Source organism: Schistocerca nitens, chromosome 8 (genome assembly GCF_023898315.1).
Source record: "Schistocerca nitens isolate TAMUIC-IGC-003100 chromosome 8, iqSchNite1.1, whole genome shotgun sequence".
Taxonomy (NCBI): Eukaryota; Metazoa; Arthropoda; class Insecta; order Orthoptera; family Acrididae; genus Schistocerca; species Schistocerca nitens.
Window position 1 is genome coordinate 447535321 of NC_064621.1, and position 23083 is coordinate 447558403.

The window sequence follows — 23083 nt, forward strand, 5'->3', positions numbered from 1 at the left end:
CTTTCATTACCCAGTTCCTGTAACAAGTGCTGAAGTGACGCAGAATCGTCTAAGCCTCTGCCTGCTATCACTATATCTCTGCGCAATCTCACTGGCAACTTCGTTATACGGATCCTAATGAACTCCGCAGGTTCGTATGGCACATCCAAATCCCTATTTCGTCTCAGCATTTTCTGACAGCACGACACTGAATCCCTTATACCACCTTCGTTACGATTTGGCATCATCAATATGCTTAGCGTAAACTGGTCCTGCTTACTTTTCGGCCAGAATTCATTTAAATAGCTACTACAGTCTTTAATGTCTTCCTGCATTTTCGCTCTAGCCCTGTCCCTCAAATGGTTATACACAAACCTCGTTTTGAGGAGCAGTCCCCACGATGAAGGTAATGAATCTCGAAATTGAGACAGCCTTGGACTATACCCAGTTGGGTCTGCCACCTGTTTTATCCGACACAACCGTTCTTCTGACTCTCTGAATTCGTCTTGCTCTTTCTGCCTATTTTCGCTTTTTGAGTTTATCTCACTCTCCCTCTGCAATCTACCTGGTGGTGTGTCACCTTCGCTACTGCACGCTAATTGCAACTGCATTAGTTCTTCACTATGTTTCCTACTTATTTCTAATTGTGCCTCTTTAAACTGTAATGGTGGTTGTATCTCCTCCTGATTGGCATAAACCTCTCGCTGCGTACTGTCAGAACCTGTCTCGCCTCTTGTACTGATCTTTTCTGCATCTGCACTAATCGTATTCATTCTGACCACTACCTCTTTGATTCGCTCATCTGGCAACACGTCCCTTCGCTCAGTAGTATCACTCTCTATGCAAATACTTGTACCTCCAAATTATTAGCTTTTTCTTTCATGGCATCACATTCTTGCTTCACTGCATCCAGATTCTTCTCCCCCTTATCTAACCGATTATTAATTGCGGGCAGACGCTCCTCGATAACTGTGTGTAGCTTCCTCATTGCCTCTTTATTTCCCTTATCCAATGCCTCCATTCTTTCCTCACTATCTTTATCCATCGCTTCCCATCTTTCCTTATTACCTCTACGCATCGCGTCCAATCTTTCCATAGTTGCTTCAGATCTTTCCTTATTCTCCCTATCTCTCTCCTTATTATCTCTATCCATCGCGTCTAATCTTTCCTTATTATCTCTATCCATCCTCTGTAAAAACTGCAGTAGCACACTCTCATTTGCTACTTTCGGTGCGCTCACCTCGTTCGCCTGAGAAACCGTAGCTTCGCTAAGGGTAGCTGCACTTTCACTGCATACCTGGCCTAGTCCCTGCTCGCCCGCGTCGTCGGGAAAAGCCCGCGTTTGTGGACAAAGCCCGCCGCATAAAGGATCCCCTTGCAGCGGTCCACTGAACAATTCAGCCCCTTTTGAGTGTTTGCCATCCCCGCTCATTACCCCATGGTCAACAGCTACTTCCTGCTGCACTGCTACGTTCACCCCAGAATCGCTATTCTCCATGGTGGCTACGTTTTTCGACTGCGACCTAGTTACTACGGACATTACGCAAAAAAAATTATACCACGATCTTCCAGCCTTGGACGATATAGCAATTATTTACATAGAAAAATAAAAGATCCTCACCAATCCAGAAAGAAATTGCAAACAAAACAAAAAAATTTTACTTCTTAGTGCTATCACAATACATTCCATAAAAAAAATCTTAACAGCAAACCCTAACAGCAAAATATCCTGGCAAAATATCCCGGAAGAAAAATATCCTGGCAAAATATATCCTGGCCAAATCATCCTGGCAACAAGATATCCTGGCAGAAAACAATCCTGGCAGGGTCGAAATTATGAGAGGCACCCACGTACCTTACTCATACTGTGGCAACAAGCAGTCAGGCCTGCAGGATGTGTGGTCTGCCAAGCGAGTGGATTCTTTCTTAATTTATTGAGTAACATGAACTCTCGTATCTTACTATTTAGTTACAAATTATCTTCCTGTATGAATAATACGCAACAGAAACACGCATCTGACTATCAGTGATTTATAGAACTCTGACTGTACACTACGCACTGGCAATACCACATTTACTTTTTGTCTTTGATTTAACGGCTTTTATATAAATTCGGGACATTATGACAACATACAATTTAATGAAAAAGGCCACCAATCTCTTTCTTTTCACTATCTGATTTATTCCTAATCACACAAATTCTACAACCTACAACAATATCACATGAGAAATTCCGCCCAGTGGGCATGGCTTTACATTAGTGAATCTCTATATTATGGTCTCCCAGTTTCACACGACACTGCCCCACTTTGTAATTCTACTTTCCTACTGTGAACTCTGGAGATAAACGCACGTCTTCCTGTGCAATGCAAGCCAAGTGGCGTTGCTGAATAGACGGCCGACTCACCTTGATTCTCTCTCAGAGTTTAAATCTAGCGTCACACGGAATGATATTTCTTAAATATTTCAACTTATGATACACACGCTATTTCTTAAATATTTCAGCTTATTGCACACACGCTAGTAATTCAGCTTAACTTAAGCACACGGAAGTATCTGAACTTATAACTACACGTGGTTTCATTGTGACCGTTGGTTTACTACAATCCCCTTAAAATTACCTGCCCGACATTTAATTCTCCCCACAAAAGTTCCTGAGATAGAGAAATTATTAATTCTAACTACTCTTAAATATTCCACATGCATACCATGCCTCCACTCTTTCATTACGGAGCACAACAAAAAACAGGTCTTTACAGCAGAAGGTCCAGCGGCAGAGTGCTGAAACATGACCGTTCTGTAGGTCATCTCGCACCTCTGTCGAGGTGGGGGAAGCACCTTGCCACCGTATTGGTCAACCACATTTCAGGCGCTCAAAGCTCTGGTACCTTTCATCTCTTTGGTCCCACCAAAGATGGCCAAAGGATCGACTCAAAGATGATCATATATCCACATTCACTATCTGCGGTTAGCAGACGACCATACATTCATTCATTTCACAGATCTCACCAAACTGGATGTAGGGATTTACTTTGTGGGAGTGCACATGCGATCAATTAAATAAATAAATGGTCATTCTTTCCCACACTGGTATCCGGCTTCGCTGCATTAATTGAAATTGAGTTATTTTTACACAAAAAATGTGTTGTTCTGACAAGAATAATGAAGTATTTTGTACCTATTTTCAATGTCGGGCGGTACTGTACCCTTTCAACTTTTATTCCACCCTTGAACCTTTCTTTTATTTCCCTCATTGGTTCTCTGACGTATAGATTGAACAGTAGGCGCTAAAGACTACATCCCTGACCTACACCCTTTTTAATTTGGGCACTTCGTTCTTGGTCTTCCACTCTTAGTGTTCCCTCTTGGTTCTTATACATATGGTTCTTGTTCACATTGTATACTATTTGGCTTTCCCTATAGCTTGCCCCTATTTTTCTCAGGATTTCTAACATCTTGTACCATTTTACATTATTGAACGGTTTTTTCAGGTCGACAAATCTTGAGTATGTGTCTTGATTATTCTTCAGTCTTGCTTCCATTATCAATCGGAACGTCAGAATTGCCTCTCTGGTGCCTTTCCCTTTCTTAAAGCCAAACTGATAGTTACCATTTTTACAGTTCCTTAACATTCGGTTTTTGCAGGATCTGGGCGTGGAGTTAATATCTCAAGTTTTCAGAGGCGTCCTCAATTCTATGTTTCCATTCCATTTTCTAAGATGTTGTGTTAACAGCCCATGTTTTATGGCAAATTCTGAGTGCCTGCAACTGCAAATACATTTCACATATTGGATGAATACAGCTGCTGTATGGTTTTCAAGAGAATTTTATGCTAATCTTCTTGCAAAATAGTGGCAAGTTAAGGTTACGATGATGGAGGTGGACAGTTAGGGGCTGGACCGCAAAGGCTCGATGATATTGAGGCCTGGTGACTGTGATGGCCAGGGGAGATGTGAAAATTCATCCTCCCGCTCACAACGAAGCATGAGGGGGCGGGGGGGGGGGGAGATAGTAGAAAATTTGAGTATTGCAACCTTGCATAGTAACCATGTGGTTCATGGAATTCCAAGAGTTGGCTGCACAAATCCCTCTGAACCGTCGCTGTGTTCTTTTGGGACGGAAACACGGCCATAATTTGGAAACAGTTTGAAAAAAGACTCAGCCGACTAAATGACATTCTTCCACGGTTCTGTAGTCCAGGTTTTATGGGTTTGGCACGACGTTTTCCCGTTACGGGCATTTTCTTGACTGTTGAGTGCTTTTGTAATTCCAGCTCCCCTGCAATTCCCTGTTGATGGAGCTCCCTTTGTATTCTTTTGGAACCGACAGGGCTCACGAGTGCGACTTGACTTTCAGTTGTGCAGTGACTTTTGCACCTATCGTCCTCTTATTTTTCGTCACAGCCCTTTTAATGACAGTCCATCACTGTCACACAGTCTCTTTCATCCACGCTGTGACTTAGTGGATGATATTTTTCGCCTTTCCCTGTCCTTGGTAAAAATCTTCGATACGGCACCTTAACAAACACCAAACTGTTCGGCTATCTTGGTTACGGAAGAATTTACTTATCTCCGACATAATCAACTCACATGTACACCGACTGATACTTGGAACGTACTGATGACATTGCACACGTGCCGTTGGTGATCAAATACAACAGCGCCACCTGCAGACTTGACTAGTACCTGTATTTATGTTCGAGCAGTGTTTCCATATTTTTGCCTAACCCTTGTACATGGCGGTTGTTGCTAACTGCGGGAACCGGTTTGTATAACGAATACAACAACACACCGACCACTTATCATACCCAAAATTAGCACTTAAGGCTGGTGTTGTAGGAGAAATCCTACCAGAATATTCCACAGTAACGATACGTACCTCGTTCCATGATAAAATGTCGGTTTAGAGCGTTGGAGCTAGTTACTAGGCCAAAAGATTCCTAACCGGGCTGATGTGTACTTTCACCGCTAACGACACGAGAAGTAGGTGAGGTGGCGTGGCCCGGGAAGCTGGCGTGCACGTGCGGGCGGCGCACGTGGGATCTCGAGGCGGGCCGGACGCGCCTACTGTACTCCTCTGAGGCCCAATCTCGGCGCTGATTGGATAATGGCGCCTCAGATTGGCGACGCCGTGCGCAGCTAGCGGCCGTCCTTCCTGACACACGTGACACTCGGCCGACGTCGCCTGTTGCCGCCAGCTGTCCTCATCACGGTCCATTACGGGTCTCACCTCTGCTGCCAGTCCATGTGGTCTCACAGTCCTTGTGGCCCCACACAACCACACACTCACATTCATACAAATCACCGACATTGGGGGATTCCGCCGACGACCGACATCGGCTGAAGGCGGCCAATTTTTTCAAATCATTGCTCCAGTACTTGCGCAGTGTCTGTGCAACTGATCTCAACGCCTTAAAGTACAGACTTCGGATGAAGATCGTTGGATCTGAATTCAGTCTGTTTTTCTCCGTCGGATCAGGCTTCGTTCCCACACACAAAACATGGATTCTGAGAAATTGTTAAGTATAGAACAAGAAAGAACGAGTTTATGGCATCCTGAGGATGAGAACTATAATAAGAGCAATAAGTTTCGGAATTTGTTCTGTGAAACTGCTACTTTATTGGAAACCTCAAGTTTCAAACAACTTAAAAAATTTATAACAATTTATTGAAAGTTGTCATGTTACGTAATGAATGTTATGTGATTGTCAAGGCATTTCAGCCTCATATCTATCTACAATTATCCAATACGTCATCTGCAACAAAGTTAAAATCCATACAGGAAATTTTAGACCTAGATTATAACCTCACATAATAATGTGTTCAAGTGAGAATGGTGGTGTATGTAAATTTTGCTGGTTAATTTTTCTGTAGAGGATTCAGTATTGGTAGGCGGGCTTTAGCTGTTTACGAGGTATTATTATTGCTTACTGATGGTTTTGAGCTATTATTTAGTGATTCCGTTATATCAGAAATGTCTGTATGTACACTTCTCAGTGCTTTAGGTGTACAGAGTACTGTATTCTACAAATTATGTTTGTCTTTCTCACGTATGTTGAAATACAGTCATTGAAACTTAATCTGTTTCACCGAATTTATTTTTATAGGGTTGCCTTCAGGATACTAATTCGCTAATAAGTAAACAATGATCTAAAGATTTATGGTTCAAATGGCTCTGAGCACTATGGGACTCAACTTCTGAGGTCATTAGTCCCCTAGAACTTAGAACTAGTTAAACCTAACTAACCTAAGGACATCACAAACATCCATGCCCGAGGCAGGATTCGAACCTGCGACCGTAGCAGTCTTGCGGTTCCAGACTGCAGCGCCTTTAACCGCACGGCCACTTCAAAGTTTTATTGATCATAACTAATTATTGAATACAATGTGAACGTTTGATTGTTTATAAACTGACTTTGACGTGGTTTCTAATCGGAAACTCGTAGGTTTAATATAGATACTGAACATTATTGAGTTTAATTCGGGTGAATTAATTCGGGTGAACTGAATCGTAAAGGAACAGGCAAATATGAAGTTTTGTGCTGTGGACTGTGCTTTAGAAACGTGTTCTTCTTGTTTAATACAGACTTGGTGGCAAGTATATGCGACTTTTGTATACGAAAATATAGCACAATTACTTTTCAAGGTTACCTCTTTTAATTATTGAAGCTATACCTGATGTGCAGAACATATTTAAAGCATACTGACAATCAACGGTGTGAAATCTAAGAAAACATATTACACAGTCAATTTTTAGCAACTTTTCTTGATCGAGTTACATTGTTTGCCCCATAAAACGTGTAGCGGGTTTGTGGAGATTGCAAAGATAAGTGGGCAATAATAAGAAAGACTATATGGAATGATAAATGGTAGCATCTAATGAAAGTTAATGTATGTGAGTTGGAAAAAAGTTGTATTATTTTCGGATACAGTGTCAGTGGTGTGCTGTTTGATACAATGGCGTCTGTAAAACGTCTAGGCAAAGCATTGCAAACCCGCAACGAAATTGATCGATTACATAAGGACAGCTTTAGGAAAGACTGATGGTTGATTACATTTTACTTGGAGAATTCTAGGAAACCAGCATCTCTAAACGAGACCACATAGAGAACACCCATTTTTCACTACTGCCCGAGTGTTTGGGATCCTTACAAGATGACATTAAAGGAGTACATCAAAGCAATTCAGAGGAACGCTGATAGATTTATTACGTAATTCGAACGCCAAAGAAACGGCATTTGCAACTGATTGTAGAACGATTCAACTGCTACGAACATACATCTCGCGTTAAGACTGCGAAGACAAGAGAAATCGGGACTCGTACGGAAACATACAAATCGTCGTTTTGCCTTCGATTCGTTTGTGAGTGACAGGAAATGGAACACCCGGCAGTAGTACTAAGTACCCTCCACCATGTATCGCACAGTGGCTTCCGCAAGTTGCAGACTCCGCATCACCACACATTGGCTGCAGAGGGTAAGTTTCAGAGGTTCCGATCCAGCAGCAATTTCAATCAGTTTCTAATTCATCATCATCACTTCTCACTGTGACCTTGTCCGCCCCTGTAGCTGCGTGGTCAGCGCGACATAATAACAATCCTAAGGGCCCGGGTTCGATTCCCGGCTGGGTCGGAGATATTCTCCGCCCAGGGACTGGGTGTTGTGTTGTCCTAATCATCCTCATTTCATTCCCATCGACGCGCAAGTCGCCGAAGTGGCGTCAAATCGAAAGACTTGCACCCGGCGAACGGTCTACCCGAAGGGAGGCCCTAGTCACACGACATTTATTTTACTGTGATCTTATTTTCAAAAATTACCAATCTGTTTGTGTTCAGAAATGTTTTTGTTCTTGGCACTCAGTAATACTTAACGAAATTTGATTTTGACACAGGGGTAGCGTCTTTGATCAGAAATCAAAACGTCTTTGGTCTCGCCAAGCCACTGCTTAAATTTCTTATGAAAAACATCGGCACCAGAGTAAGAAACACCCTTGTTCTCTCAATGGCCTTGTGAAAGAGGATGGAGGATCGGACAGAGGTGCAGAGCACTCTCTTGCCCTTGGAATCGGAAACTGCATCTAAAAGGTGGAAGAATCAGCGGTGATCAACCGCATGAGGATGCGGAAGGCAATGGAAGCCACTGTATTAAAGACACATAATGTGTATGCACAGGACATGTGACCCGTAATTGGAAGGTGCCGCGATGATCTCTTCATCGTCAGAACATCCGGGACTAGTCTCCCATTGGGATCTTGGAGATGGGCCTGCCAGTGGGGGGTTGGGGGTTGGGTGGGCAGATGACCACTCAAGAGAAAGATGGAATAACGAACGAAGGGATAGCATTTACAAGTCGGATCTTGGAGTGTCAGGAATTTTAACACAGTAGGAAAGCTAGAAAATCTAAAAAGGGAAATTCATAGGGTCAATCTAGATGTACTGCGGGTCAGTGAAGTGAAGTGGAAAGAAAATAAGGATTTCTGGTCAGAAAAATTCAGGCTAATATTAACAGCAGCAGAAAATGGTACAACGGGAGGAGGATTCGTAATCAAAAAATGTCTCTGAGCACTATGGGACTCAACATCGCAGGTCATCAGTCCCCTAGAACTTAGAACTATTTAAACCTAACTAACCTAAGGATATCACACACATCCATGCCCGAGGCAGAATTCGAACCTGCGACCGTAGCGGTCACGCGGTTCCCGACTGAAGCACCTACAACCGCACGGCCACACAGGGCGGCGATTCGTTATCAATAGGAAAGTAGGACGGAGAATGAGCTACTGTGAACAGTTAAGTTATAGGATTATGCAAGAATCCCCACTCACACTAGACCTCGAGAAATGTCTCAGCTTAGCCGGTAAGTCCTTAATTGGTGATATAAGGGGCGTACAGTATAAATGTCCACTCTTTCCCACCCGAGTTTTGCTATAATTAACCCAGCCCGTCCTTGAACTGATGTAGTTAGCCGCGGCGTAGGAATTCTTCCTACTTGTTATGTGGAGATGCCCTTGTAGTTTTATATTCACTTGCAGAGCCGTAGCAGCGCCAACTTCTAATAGTTCAATACTACTGCCAATGTACACGTAATGAAGCGGAAAGGAGCTTTTTGCGCAAATAATTTTTGTCACAGGATACAATTATGGTGCGTTTCTTTAAGAAACACTGTAAAATGAACTTTTTACCGCCTATTATAAGCTAACTATTAACGGCACGAGAGGATGGTTTGCCGCATGACTAGATCGAAAGGCATTCTATCGATGACTACAAACTACGGTGCACAGTTTGCAACTTGAGCGTACAATGGTTCAAATGGCTCTGAGCACTATGGGACTCAACATCTTAGGTCATAAGTCCCCTAGAACTTAGAACTACTTAAACCTAACTAACCTAAGGACATAACACACACCCATGCCCGAGGCAGGATTCGAACCTGCGACCGTAGCAGCCCCGCGGTTCCGTACTGCAGCGCCAGAACCGCACGGCCACCGCGGCCGGCGAGCGTACAATCGGCATAGTTCGTATAAGTTCGTACATCATCGGTTAAGCCAAAGTTCTTCATTTATTCATTAATATCAACGTTTTCTGACATTATAAAATTACTGAAAAATAGTATTCATCACCCGTAGACTCCTCCAAATGTCTGAGTGGTAAAAGACAACTTTTGTTAGCAAATATTTATTAATAACAATTTCTTAATTCGCGCCAGATTAAATGTACTTTCCCTCTATCCTTTTGCTGACGTCACAAGCGATTTCTTCATCGGCACCTCATCCCATTGGCTCTGAAAGGGTCAGGTGGTTAACAACCTCTGATAGCGAGCGTGGGAACCTACTGGTGGCGCCATACTCCGCACGCACTGCAGCGCTGATACATTCACTTCTCGTGTGTGAAACAGCAAAACTGGAAATAAAGTAAAATGATCTCTTATATGCAAATAAGGGGTACCTTGCAATTGTTCTCGTCAGATTCGACAGCAAACCAACGCTGACAACGATTGTTCGGTTACACATACCGACGTCACCAGCAGAAGACAAAGAGATAAAGTGCATGAGGATACTGAACGGGTAGTTCACTGTGTAAAGGGAGATGAAAATCTAATACTCGTGGAGAAATGTATCACTGCTCTAGGGGAAGAAATAGAACAAAGAGTCACAGGAGAATGTGGTCTTGGCGCTTGGAATGGGAGAGGCGAAAGACTAATAGAATCCTGCAATAAATTTCAGATGGTAATAGCGAATATTCTGTTCAAGAATCACAAGAGACGTAGGTATACTTGTAAAAGACCTGGAGACATGGGAAGATTCCAGCTGGATTTCGTCATGGTCAGATAGAGATTTCGAAATCAGATATTGAAATGGCTCTGAGCACTATGGGACTCAACTGCTGAGGTCATTAGTCCCCTAGAACTTAGAACTAGTTAAACCTAACTAACCTAAGGACATCACAAACATCCATGCCCGAGGCAGGATTCGAACCTGCGACCGTAGCGGTCTTGCGGTTCCAGACTGCAGCGCCTTTAACCGCACGGCCACTTCGGCCGGCTCAGATATTGAATTGTAAGGCATACCCAGAAGCAGATACGGATACAAATGACAATTAATTAATGATGAAGAGTAGACTGTAGTTTAACAGAGTCATCCGGAACAATCATTGTGAAAGGAAGTGGGACACTGAGGTACAGAGTTATTGCGAGATGCTTTCGAAGTTCGCTAAGGATATGGATACTGCTACAAGGAATACCAGAGCAGGCAGCTCGATTGAAGAGGAGTGGACATTCTAAAAGATCAATCACAGATGTTGAACAAACATAGTTACAGTGAAGTAACCCATGGACAATAGAAGTAATACTTCAGGTATTAGATGAAAAAAGGAACTACAAAAATGTTCAAGGAAACTCAGGAATAAAGAAATAAGTCACTTAGGAATGAAATAAATAGGGAGCGCAGGGAAGCCAAAGCGAAATGGCGGCAGGCAAAATGTGAAGAAAGCGGAAAAGAAACGATCATCGAAAGGACAGACTCAGTGGACTGAAAAATGAAAACAGTGTTCGGTGTGAAGTTAAAAGCAATGGTGGTAACTTTAAAAGTGCAGTGGAAATGCCAGTGTTATACGAAGAGGAGAGAGCACATGGATGGAAAGAGTATATTGAAGGCCTGTATGAGGGAGAGAACTTGTCTGACGACGCGATAGAAACTGAAACTGGAGTCGACCTGGAAGACAAAGGGTATTCAGTATTAGTCAGAATTGAAAAGTGCTCTGGAAGACTTGAGATCAAATAACACACAAGGGATAGATAACATTCCGTTGTAATTTCTGAAATCACAGGAGGGAGTGGCAACTAAACCACTATTTAAGTTGGAGTGTAGAATACACGATAACAGCGATATGCCATCCGATTTCCGGAAAAACATCATCCACATCAATTCTGAAGATATCAAGAGCTGACAACTGGGATAATTATCGCCCAATCAGCTTAACAGCTCATGCATCCAACTTGCTGACAAGAATAACATACAGGAAAACGAAAAAAAAAAAAAAAAAAAGAAAATCGACGGTCTGTTAAAAGACGATCAGTCTGTCTTTAGGAAAGGTAAAGGTACCAGACGGTAGTTCTGACTTGGCGACTGATGATTGAAGCAAACTGAAGAAAAATGAAAACACGTTCATAAAATTTGTGGATCTGGAAAAAGCGTTCGACAAAGTAAAATGGTGCAAGAAGTTCGAAATTCTGAGCACATAGGAGTAAGCGATCTACATCTACACCTACAGCTACGTGATTACTCTGCTATTCACGATAAAGTATATGGCAGCGGGTTCAATGAACCACGTTCAAGCTGTCTCTCCGCCATTCCACTCTCAAACGGCGCGCGGGGGAAACGAACACTTAAATTTTTCTGTGCGAGCCCTGATTTCTCTTATTTTATCGAGGTGATCATTTCCCTTATGTAGGTAGGTGCCAACAGAATGTTTCCGCAATCGGAGGAGAAAACTGGTGATCGAAATTTCATTAGAAGATCCCGTCGCAACGAAAAAGTCTTTGTTTTAAAGATTGCCACTCCAATTCACGTATCATGTCTGTGGCACTATCTCCTCTATTTCGCGATAATACAAAACGAGCTGCACTTCTTCGAACGTTTGCGATGTCACCTTACAGTCCCCCTGTTGCACTGTCTCCAAGTGTTCTGCCAATGAATCACCGCAGTCTTTGGTTGGCTCTACCCACAACATTATCTATGTGGTCGTCCTAATTTAGAGTGCTTGTAATTGTAATCCCTAAGTATCTAGTTGAATTTACAGTCTTCAGATTTGTGTGACTTGTCACGTAATCGAAATTTAGCGGATTTCTTTTAATACTCATGTGAATAACTTCACACCTTTCTTTATTGAGGGTAAATTGCCACTTTTCGCACCATACAGATATCTGATCTAATTCATTTTGCAATTCGTTTTGGTCATATGATGACTTTACAAAACGGTAAATGACAGCATAATCTGCAAGCAGTCTAAGGCGGCTAAATTGTCTCCTATGTCGTTATTATAGATGAGGAATAATAGAGAACCTATAACACTTCCTTGGGGAACGGCGGATATTATTTGTATTTTACTCGATGACTTTCCGTCTATTATTACGAACTGTGACCTTTCTGACAGGAAATCACGAATCCAGTCGCACAGCTGAGGTGATATTCTATAGGTTTGGTTAGAAGACGCTTGTGAGGAACGGTGTCGAAAGCTTTCCGGACATCTAAAAATATGGAATCAATTTGACAACCTCTGTCGATAGCACTCATTACTTAATGAGTATAAAGAGCTAGTTGTGTTTCTCAATAGCGATATTTTCTGAATTCGTGTTGACAAAGTGTCAATAAATCGTTTTCTTCGAGGTACGTCATAATGTTCGAATACAGTATATGTTCCAAAACCCTACTGCAAATCGACGTTAGTGATATGGGCCTGTAATTTAACGGACTTGAGCAATTTTCCAGTCTTTAGGTACGGATCTTTCTGTGAGCGAGCGGTTGTATATAATTGCTAAAAGCGATAGGGAAAGATGAGTAATATACAACATGTTTAAGAACTTAGAGAATGAAATGCTCGAATAAAAATGGGTGCAACACAAGGATGTAATCTTTCGCCTCTGCTGTTCAATGTCGGAAATAAAAGAAAGGTTCCTGAGTTGGATTAAAATTAAGAGTGAAAGGATATCAACGATATGATCTGCTCATGACATTACCAGAATCAGTGAAGGTGAAGAAGAATTACAGGATCTATTAAAAGGAATACAGGAATATGGGCTGAGAATAAACCATAAAAAGGCAAAGGTTATGAGAAGTAGCAGAAATCAGAGTAGCGAGAAACTTGTCAAAATTGGTGGTCCCGAAGTAGAAGAAGTTAAGGAATTTGTTAACTTTGAAGAACTAACCTTGACGGACGAACCAAGGAGGACATAAAAATTAGACTAAGACAGAAAAAGAGGGCATTCCTGGCCAAGAGAAGTTGACTGGTATCAAATGTAGGTGTTCATTTGAGAATGAAATGTGTGCACAGCATTAAATGGAAGTGAGTCACGGACGGTGGGAAAACCGGATTTGAAGGAAATAAAAGCGTTTGAGATGTGGTGCTGCAGAAAGATGTTGAAAATCATGTGGACTGATAAGCTAAGGAATGAAGAGGTTTTTCGCAGAGTCCGTAAAGAAATAAAAATATGGAAAACACTAATAAGAAGAAGGGACAGGATGACAGGACATAGATAAGACATCGGGGAATAGCCTTCCTCATACTAGAGAGAGCTGTAGAAGGCAAAAATGTAGGGGAAGACAGAGATTGGAATACATGGTGCAAGTAACTGAGGTTGCAAGTGATACTCTGAGATGGAGAGGTTAGCGCTAGGAAGGGGAATTCGTGGTGGGCCGCTTAAAACCAGTCAGATGACTGATGAGTAAAAAAACTTCTGTGTAGTGGAATTTTATTCATTTGTGACTAGTCTGTAGTGTCGTAAACTGGCCGAGGCATCACATTCTTTAATGCAACTCGTATGTAAAATTGAAGCTTCAAATTATTCTGACTGCATCATGGTAGGCATTTTTCATTTGGCCTTAAGCCGTTTGCGCAACTGTTAAGTGCAGTTATTGATTTCATTACCTGTAACTGTCTGTTAACAAATTTTGCTGTGACTGCTTAATCCTTTAAATTTATTTGGCATTGCTGTGTTAGGCATTTCTCATTGGGCCTTAAGCTATTGTGCAATTGCTTGGTTATTGGTTAGACCAGTTGATGTTCTTGACCTGTAATTGTCTGTTAACAAGTACCGCCATGTGGCAATTAATTCTTGCTGATACTGTCTAGTGCTTTAAATTATTTTGGTGTTTAGTTTTTGATCCCACGACTGTACGGCGATTTTTTTTCGTGTATTTCAAGAAACGTATTTCTTGATGTTGTGGGCCTTGGCTTTAACTGCCTTAGTCGCTAGCCACCAGTCCTCCCACCATTGAATTGTTTTTTCCAATTGTGAAGATCGTTCTGGTAATTGAGTTGATAATACATCGCTGTTCCTGTGTACTAATTTTTTAATCGTAGTACCTACCCACTCACTATGCATTTCCCTAGCTTCAGTAGTATCTGATGTAGAATAAAAACACTGGACCTAAAATTGAGCCTTGTGGTAATCTCTTTCTTGACAGCGACTCTGAGAGTGGAATGACACAACAGAGTCATGTGAAAGTACGGGGTTAACTGCGTCACCTCTTCGGGGTTTTTGCGTGCTGGCGGAAGCGGTGAGTGGGCCTTGCTGGCAGCCGGGCGTTACGTGGCGCTGCCCTTAGTACGCAGGCGGAGGCTACCCACTCGGCTTTCCCTGCGGCCAGAGTCCTTCTGGGAACGGCCAGCTGACAGCTGAGCTACTGTACTGTACGTCGCGACACCGCTTTGAGCCGGGTTTCCGCAGACCGGGTACTGCCCGCAGCAACGCCTCACCGTGCTAATGCAAACCTGTGCGCTTCCTTCTCTGCCCACTCCACACGTGTCAGTCTCTCTGCTCTTTTGGCTCATAATTTAGGCTGCAGACAATGGTGACCTTAACGACTAAACTATTTAACACGTGTATAGGCTAAGTTACCCCAAAGTGACAAATACTGTAAATGAATTTTTTTATAAGACGTGGCAGCAACACAACGGGAGAATTATTTGAAGATTAGTGTGATACAGTAGTTATGAAGACGATGTAAATTGCTCATATACTTCTTTCAGCGTCCACAAATCATGTGAACCTTAGATTCTATAGAAGGAACGAATGAATAAGTATTTTTCTTTTTTTTTCTTTTTTTCCCCCTCAGTCATCAGCGTTCTGACGTTTGATACGGCGCTCCAAGAATTCCTCTCTTGTACCAACATTTTCCTTTCAGAGTAACACTTGCAACTTGTATCCTTAATGACTTTCTGCGTGTATTCCAATCTCTGTCTTCGCTTACAGTTTTTGTCCTCTACAGCTTCCTATAGTACCATGGAAGTTGTTGCCAGATGTCTTAATAGATGACCCACCATCACGTACCTTCTTCTTCCCAGTGTCTCCCATACATGTCTTTCCTCGCCGATTTTCTAGAGAACCTCCTCATTCCCTATCAAGTCTGTCCACCTAATTTTCAACATTCTTCTGTAGCACCACATCTCTAATGCTTCGATTCTCTTCGTTACAGTTTTCCCACAGTCCATGTTTCTTTACCATACAATGCTGTGCTACAAACGTAAATTCTCAGAAATTTCTTCCTCTTGATACTTATAGACTTCTCTCTGCAAGGAAACCCATTTTTGCCAATGCTAGTCTGCTTTTTATGTCTTCGTTGTCTGTCATGGGTTAGTTTGCTGTCTAGGTAAAAGAATTCCTTAACTTCGTCTATGTCTTGATTCCAGTCGTGATGTGAAATTTCTCTCCGTTCTCATGTCTGCTATTTCTCATTGCTTCGTCTTTCTTCGATTTACTCTCAATTCGTACCCTGTACTCATTAGACTGTTTATTCCATTCAGGATATCCTAATCTTTCTTCTATTTCAGTGAGGATAACATTTTCATCAGCGAATCTTTTCATTGGTATCCTTTCACCTTGCATTTTAATTCCACTCTTGAATCTTTCTTTTATTTCCCTCACTGTTTCTTCGATGTATAGATTGAACTTAGGGGCGAAAGGCTTCATCTCTGTCTTACACATTTTTTAGTCCGAACGCTTCGTTCATCCACTCTTACTGTTCCCTTTTGGTTCTTGTACATATTGTATATTAGCTGTCTTTCCCTGTAGCTTACACCTATTTTATTTATTTTTTAATTTCGACCAGCTTCCACCATTTACCATTTGACATTGTCGAACGCTTTTTGCGGACCGACTAACGCAATAAACGTCTCGATTTAAATTGAGTTTTGCTTCCATTATTAACCGCAAAGTCAGAGTTGCCTGTCTGGTGTCTTTTCCTTTCCTAAAGCCAAACTGATCGTCGTCCAATGCATCCTCAGTTTCCTTTTCCGTTCTGCTGTATATTATTCTTGTCAGCAAGTTGGAAGCATGTGGTGTCAAGATAATTGTGTGATAATTCTCGCACTTGTCGGTTTTTGTAATTTTCGAAATTGTGTAGATGATTTTTTTCCCGAAACCCTGACGATATGTCTCATATAGTCTATATGACAACGTGAATAGTCGTTTTGATGCCGATTGCCCCAATGAGTTTAGAAATTCTTATGGAATGTTGTCTATCCCTTCCGCCTTCTTTGATCTTAAGTCTGCTAAAGCTGTTTTAAATTCGGTTGCAGTTCCTCCTATTACTTTATGTTACAAGTCCTCCCTCTCATACAGGCCATCAATGTACTGTTTCCACCTATCTGCTCTCTCTTCTGCAGTTAAAAATGGAATTTCCTCGTTACCGCCCTTCTTTTCATTCCACTGAAGGTTGTTTTGAGTTCCTGTGTGCTGCGTCAGTTATTCAGACAATCATTTGTTTTTCGATTTCTTGGAATTTTTCATGCAGCGATTTCGCCATAGCTTCCCTGCACTTCGCATTTATTTCATTCCTAAGTGATTTGTTTTCTGACTTTTCCTGAAATTTTTTGTACTTCCTTCTTTTGCCGATCACCTGAAGGATCTCTCCTATTGCCCATGGATTCTTCGCAGTTATCTTCCTTGTATCTATGTTCTTCTTTCCAGCTTCTGTGATTGCCGTTTTCAAAGATGACCAATCCGCTTCAACTGAACTGCCTGTTGAGCTGTTCACTATCGCAGTATCTATAGCCTGAGACAACTTTAAGCGTTCATCTTAAGAAATTAAAAAGAAAATAGCCCTATTGTGAAGTAAAAATAAAACAATATTGAACCACTGCAACACATCTCCTTGCAGCTCCAAGTTTTCCACTGCTCGTCGTCGCACAGCGGCTTTGCATGCTCGGTGAACTCCTTCGAGTTCCTGCCTCGGGCATGGATGTTTGTGATGTCCTTAGGTTAGTTAGGTTTAATTAGTTCTAAGTTCTAGGGGACTAATGACCTCAGAAGTTGAGTCCCATAGTGCTCAGAGCCATTTGAAGCCTTCGAGTTCGTTGCGTCGCTTCCGCGACCACGCGCCATTCTTAAAGACTGGTCTTCCTCTCCGCTGTGATAATTGTGACGGGTTCGCTTCCTGCGCGTGTTTGTGCCCTGCTGCTTCTATATCGGTCTCCGTTCAGCGTCTTGTTGTTGTTGTTCCTTGTTTCCATGTCTGCCCAGGCGATTTGAGGAGCGTATCGCCCACATCAAAACGTAATACACACACCAAAAAAAGTTTTGCATACCTCGGTTCCGAGAGTTCCGGAACCTCTACAGAAAATTGGAATAGAGATCAACATGAACATCACTTCCGCCCTTTTTATTGCTCAGGAAAACCACACATTGCATGTTGTACCACCATACAGCGAGACCTTCAGAGGTGGTGGTCCAGATTGCTGTACACACCGTTACCACTAATACCCAGTAGCACGTCCTCATGCATTGACGCATGCCTGTATTCGTCGTGGCGTACTATCCACAAATTCATCAAGGCACTGTTAGTCCAGATTGTTCCACTCTTCAATGGTGATTTGGCGTAGATCCCTCAGAGTGATTGGTGGGACACGCGGTGCATAAACAGCCCTTTTCAATCTATCCCAGGCATGCCCGATAGGGTTCATGTCTGGAGAACATGCTGGCCACTCTAGTCGAGCGAATGCGTTATCCTGAAGGAAGTTATTCACCAGATGCGCACGATGGAGGCGTGCCAAAACATCAGGGAATCGATCCCAAAAATTTAACATTTTCTGAGCTTGCTGTGGCTTAAGGTGGGCTAATTTGAATATTTTCCCGACATCTTCCCTGCGTTAATTCTAAGGGCTCACTTATGCTCACACAATCTATTATTCTTTTCCGGTCAAAAAGTAAAGATAAAATTGTTTCCAGCATAATATCTCTCTTTGTTTGTCTCTCTCCCTCCGCCGTGCGACGTTAAATCCTCAAGCACCTTCTGTCGGGCCGCGGCGAAGGCCATCGCACTATGGTACAGCAACACTGTCTTTGACCATTCTCACCGGGTTTTTAAAAAGTTTTCTGAGGAAGAAATACAATTTGCGAGACCCCCCGTGGTACTAAACCTCCTTAAAAATTTCTCAGTTTTGCCAGTTCTCCATAGAAAAATGTCGTGCAGTATAACCGGCCATGCCTTGTCTCTCGAGACTGTGCAAGTGAAGCTAAACCTTTCGTGGATTCCCTTCACGAATCGGCGCGTTGATTTCCTGCTACCTGTTTTCTGTGAATCTCTCACTGATGTTGTCCCTCGGAGCTAATTTTCCAGCAAGCACACTGGATCCTTTCTCAAATGCAAGAGACCGGTCTGTGATTGTCATCAGGAGTGCGTGTAGCTAATCTATTAGAAATTAGTCCTGTGATCCAAAATGGTGCCTTTACACTGATCAGCCAAAACGTCATGATCACCTAGCTAATAGGCGGTATGTCCATCTTTGGCATGGATAACAGCGGCGACGCGTCGTGGTATAGAAGCAATGAGGCCATGGTAGGTCGCTGGACGGAGGTGGCACTGCATCTACACCCACAAGTCACCTAATTCCCGTAAATTCCGGGAGGGAGACGATGAGCTATGAAGTCATGTTCAATCACATCCCACATGTGATCAGGCGAGTTGTGGGCCCAGCACATCATTTTGAACTCGCCACTGTGCTCCTCGAACCACTCCATCGCATTCCTGTGACACGGTGCATTATCTTGTTGAAAAACGCCTCTGCCGCCGAAAAATTAGGCCGTCATGAAGGGGTGTACGTGGTCTGCAATTAGTGTGGGGTACTTCTCGGTCGTCATGGTGCTTCGCCCGGGCTCCACTGGACCCATGGATGCACACGTGAATATTCCCCAGAGCATAATGGAGCCGTCGACAGCTTATCTCCGTCCTGCAGTACACGTGTCGAGGGGCTGTTCCCCTGGAAGACAACGGATTCGTGCCCCCCCCCCTCCCCCCCCCCCCGACCACCATTTGCATCATGTATCGGAATACATCAGACCATGCGACGCTCTGCTACTGCACCGATGGTCAGGCGCCCATTTCAGTTGCAGTTGCCGAAGTCGTGGTGCTAACATTGGCGCATGAATGGGTTGTCAGCTGCGGAGGCCCATCGTTAGGAGTGTTCGGTGCACTGTGTGTTCAGACACACTTGTACTCTGCCCAGCATTAAAGTCTGATGTTATTCCGTCACAGTTCACCGCCTGTCCTGTTTTACTAATCTGACCAACCTATTAAGTCAGACATCTGCAACGAGGGGTGGCCGCCCAACCTACATCTACATCTACATCTACATCCGTACTCCGCAAGCCACCTGACGGTGTGTGGCGGAGGGTACCCTTAGTACCTCTATCGGTTCTCCCTTCTATTCTAGTCTTGTATTGTTCGTGGAAAGAAGGATTGTCGGTATGCTTCCGTGTGGGCTCTAATCTCTCTGATTTTATCCTCATGGTCTCTTCGCGAGATATACGTAGGAGGGAGCAATATACTGCTTGACTCTTCGGTGAAGGTATGTTCTAGAAACTTCAACAAAAGCCCGTACCGAGCTACTGAGCGTCTCTCCTGCAGAGTCTTCCACTGGAGTTTATCTATCATCTCCGTAACGCTTTCGCGATTACTAAATGATCCTGTAACGAAGCGCGCTGCTCTCCGTTGGATCTTCTCTATCTCTTCTATCAACCCTATCTGGTACGGATCCCACACTGCTGAGCAGTATTCAAGCAGTGGGCGAACAAGCGTACTGTAACCTACTTCCTTTGTTTTCGGATTGCATTTCCTTCGGATTCTTCCAATGAATCTCAGTCTGGCATCTGCTTTACCGACGATCAACTTTATATGATCATTCCATTTTAAATCACTCCTAATGCGTACTGCCAGATAATTTATGGAATTAACTGCTTCCAGTTGCTGACCTGCTATTTTGTAGCTAAATGATAAGGGATCTATCTTTCTATGTATTCGCAGCACATTACAATTGTCTACATTAAGATTCAATTGCCATTCCCTGCACCATGCGTCAATTCGCTGCAGATCCTCCTGTATTTCAGTACAATTTTCCATTGTTACAACCTCTCGATACACCACAGCATCATCCGCAAAAAGCCTCAGTGAACTTCCGATGTCATCCACAGGGTCATTTATGTATATTATGAATAGCAACGGTCCTATGACACTCCCCTGCGGCACACCTGATATCACTCTCACTTCGGAAGACTTCTCTCCATTGAGAATGACATGCTGCGTTCTGTTATCTAGGAACTCTTCAATCCAATCACACAATTGGTCTGATAGTCCATATGCTCTTACTTTGTTCACCAAACGACTGTGGGGAACTGTATCGAACGCCTTGCGGAAGTCAAGAAACACGGCATCTACCTGTGAACCCGTGTCTATGGCCCTCTGAGTCTCGTGGACGAATAGCGCGAGCTGAGTTTCACACGACCGTCTTTTTCGAAACCCATGCTGATTCCTACAGAGTAGATTTCTGAAAAGTCACTATACTCGAACATAATACGTGTTCCAAAATTCTACAACTGATCGACGTTAGAGATATAGGTCTATAGTTCTGCACATCTGTTCGACGTCCCTTCTTGAAAACGGGGATGACCTGTGCCCTTTTCCCATCCTTTGGAACGCTACGCTCTTCTAGAGACCTACGGTACACCGCTGCAAGAAGGGGGGCAAGTTCCTTGGCGTACTCTGTGTAAAATCGAACTGGTATCCCATCAGGTCCAGCGGCCTTTCCTCTTTTGAGCGATTTTAATTGTTTCTCCATCCCTCTGTCGTCTGTTTCTATATCTACCATTTTGTCATCTGTACGACAATCTAGAGAAGGAACTACAGTGCAGTCTTCCCCTGTGAAACAGCTTTGGAAAAAGGCATTTAGTATTTCGGCCTTTAGTCTGTCATCTTCTGTTTCAGTACCATTTTGGTCACAGAGTGTCTGGACATTTTGTTTTGATCCACCTACTGCTTTGACATAAGACCAAAATTTCTTAAGATTTTCTGCCAAGTCAGTACATAGAACTTTACTTTCGAATTCATTGAACGCCTCTCGCATAGCCCTCCTCACACTACATTTCGCTTCGCGTAATTTTTGTTTGTCTGCAAGGCTTTGGCTATGTTTATGTTTGCTGTTAAGCTCCCTTTGCTTCCGCAGCAGTTTTCTAACTCGGTTGTTGTACCACGGTGGCTCTTTTCCATCTCTTACGATCTTGCTTGGCACATACTTATCTAACGCATATTGTACGATGGTTTTGAACTTTGTCCACTGATCGTTAACACTATCTGTACTTGAGACAAAACTTTTGTGTTGAGCCGTCAGGTACTCTGTAATCTGCTTTTTGTCACTTTTCTAAACAGAAAAATCTTCCTACCTTTTTTAATATTTCTATTTACGGCTGAAATCATCGATGCCGTAACCGCTTTATGATCGCTGATTCCCTGTTCTGCGTTAACTGTTTCAAATAGTTCGGGTCTGTTTGTCACCAGAAGGTCTAATATGTCGGTTCTCTGTTTAACTGCTCAAGGTAGTTTTCAGATAAAGCACTTTAAAAAATTTCACTGGATTCTTTGTCCCTGCCACCCGTTATGAACGTTTGAGTCTCCCAGTCTATATCCGGCAAATTAAAATCTCCACCCAGAACTAGAACGTGGTGGGGAAATCTACTCGAAATATTTTCCAAATTATCCTTCAGGTGCTCATCCACAACAGCTGCTGAGCCAGGGGGCCTATAAAGACATCCAATTACCATGTCTGAGACTGCTTTAACCGTGACCTTCACCCAAATTATTTCACATTTCGGATCTCTGCAATTTCCTTCGATACTATTGCACTTCTTATCGCTATAAACACGCCTCCCCCTTCACTGTCCAGCCTGTCTCTGCGGTATACATTCCAATCTGAGTTTAGGATTTCATTACTGTTTACGTCTGGTTTCAGCCAACTTTCTGTCCCTAGTACTATACGAGCGTTGTGACCGTTTATTAATGAGAGCAGTTCTGGGACCTTTCTATAGACGCTCCTGCAGTTTACTATTAGCACATTAATATTGTTATTCCCTGTTGCATTTTGCCTACTCCTACCTTGCCGCGTCTCAGGAGGCGTCTTGTCGGGCCTAGGGAGGGAATTCTCTAACCTAAAAAACCCCCGTGTGCACTCCACACGTACTCCGCTACCCTTATAGTCGCGTCCGGCGTGTAGTGCACGCCTGACCTATTCAGGGGGACCCTAGATTTCTCCACCCAAGGTCGAGAAATTTGCACCCCAGATCTCCGCCGAATCGTCTGAGCCTCTGGTTTAAGCCTTCCACTCGGCTACAAACCATAGGACCGCGATCGGTTCTGGGAACGATACTACAAATACACTCCTGGAAATGGAAAAAAGAACACATTGACACCGGTGTGTCAGACCCACCATACTTGCTCCGGACACTGCGAGAGGGTTGTACAAGCAATGATCACACGCACGGCACAGCGGACACACCAGGAACCGCGGTGTTGGCCGTCGAATGGCGCTAGCTGCACAGCATTTGTGCACCGCCGCCGTCAGTGTC